The sequence below is a fragment of the Rhinolophus sinicus genome, linkage group LG14, assembly GCF_036562045.2.
Source record: "Rhinolophus sinicus isolate RSC01 linkage group LG14, ASM3656204v1, whole genome shotgun sequence".
NCBI classification, from domain to species: Eukaryota; Metazoa; Chordata; class Mammalia; order Chiroptera; family Rhinolophidae; genus Rhinolophus; species Rhinolophus sinicus.
Window position 1 is genome coordinate 27,233,575 of NC_133763.1, and position 2,206 is coordinate 27,235,780.

General features: G+C 39.8%; 1 pseudogene; it reads left to right on the top strand.

Moving 5' to 3' along the window:
- Nucleotides 1-554: 554 nt before the first annotated feature.
- Nucleotides 555-1,592, top strand: LOC109437707 (double homeobox protein B; annotated as a pseudogene).
- Nucleotides 1,593-2,206: the final 614 nt, after the last annotated feature.

Consider the following 2,206-nt stretch of genomic DNA (forward strand, 5'->3'; position numbering starts at 1 on the left):
ATTCTACACCGAACTTCTGAGTTTAATTATCATTTTAGTTAAATTCTACTAGAAACCTCAAAACAGTTCGTGTATTTAACAAATATTTATTGAATGCTTACTGAGCATAAATATCAGGGGAATATATATCTATATCATTTCTATATTTATACAATGTATATGTTAGCTTATATATAAGAATATAAATATATATGTTTATACATATATATTTTGACCCACTGATATATTCCCTATGACTGTGTCTCAAAAGTTGTTTCTTGAAATTTAAAAAAATTGTATTAAAACATTGGATTTCATTTTCATGTTATGTAAGCCAATGCCAGACCTAGCATTTTTCAGAAACTAAAATACTTTCAAGTTCAACTTTTGTGTCCATGTGGAGGAAATTATAAGCCATTCTTTAAATAGAGGTTTTTTTCACCCCACCCTCCAATATAACTTACATTTCAAAATCATGTTTATTAAGAATTCTAGGATTGGTAAGCATTGTGTCTTGAAGAGCTGCTCAGCTGCCAACTTGTTGTCTCTGTGAAATCCAGGTACCTCTTCCTAAAATGGGGTTGAACAGCACTGCAAGGGGCATATTACAAAAAGAAACCTGGCAAGGCAGGACTATTTACAATCAGAGTCAAAATGATATCCTCCAAAAATGGTTTAAACACAACTCTTATCCTGATATAGCTACTACAGAAAAGCTGGCCAAGGAAATTGATATTCCAGAGTATAACATTCATATTTGGTTTAAAAACCACAGAGTAAAACAGAGACAATTGGGATCTGGATGGTCCATAGGAAAAGATCAAACCCAGGGACAGGACCAGCATTAGGCTTCGACTCAAGAATACTTACCAGAAGAAGCCAGACAAGACCAGACATCCATCACAAAATCTCAGTCAAACATCCTAGTTTAAACCTTTCGTAGGAACTGATTCCCTGATATTGCAACCAGGAAAATACAAGCTAAAAATATAGGCTAAACAAACAGACATTCTGGAATCAAAAATCCATATGGTTTCAAAAGCAAAGATCTCTATCCCCAGGGCAGAGCAGAAGTGAGCCTGTGAATTCCTTGTTAGATGGCCCAAGTGGGACACTAGACCTGACAGCTCAGTAGCACCAAATTGACCTGTCCACTCTCTCAGGCTGGTCTCATCACACTCCTTCCTCCAATTCTTTCATCAGGAACCAAACATTTATACCTGCTCTTCTCACATTCTTATGTGTCCTTTGTCCCTTGTGTGAGCCAAGGACCAAGTGTCATGATGGTGAAGCCCATGCAGGCTGTGCAGGAAGGACTCACACTCTACTCTGACACTTACAAATTATCTGCCATTCCACTGACTCCGGGAGGGTTCTCTCCGAAGCTCACACTCCTTTCTGGCCCCCAAACCAAGAAAAACGCCAGAATCACAAAGAACAGAGTCACCCAGGAGCACTGCATTTGAAGGATTATTGTAAGCCTCATCCTGAGCACAAAAAAACACCAATTACAGGATATGGGTCACGTGGACTTACCTTACATTATGCAGTGGTAGGATGAGTGCTGCCAGGCTCTGATTGCAGAATGGGATCCTAGAGAACGGACACACTGATCCACTATGGCCACAGCACACACAGTCAGCTGGAGAACCATCTCATCCCCTTGATCAATTGCACCAATATGTACAAACCTCAAGTCTTTAGGTCAACTCCCACTCCACAGGTTTTCAGAAAAAGATAGTCCTGAAAATTTCTGAGTCTTGTTCTGATCCACAGAAAAAAGACACTCCAGGACACCAACTGTGCCTCAGTGAAGATTTTCAGACTCTGCTCCACATGATGCAAAGCTCACTTTCAGGAGGAGGAAAACAATGTGATTCTCAGAACCTGGTCCAGACCTCCTTTCTTTGGAAGCAGAATCTGTGCAATTTAAAGCATGATGAACAATTAATTCATCCTGTTCAGTACAAGACTAATGCAGGGTGCAGGAGAAACCCAAATGAAGGTTTTAGTCTGTATTGTGAGCAATGGCTATCATCTATACTCACTTCACTGAGTAAAGGATTGCTTCCAAGCTCCATACTGCCTCCATACCATGGGCACTAGGCAGTGTACACATCTGTTGAATCCTTATCAACAAAAGCATTTTACTGACAAATATGACCTCTTTCCTGTAATTACCATGTCCTGCAGTCTGGAAAATCTACAAACTGTAACCGAACCCAGG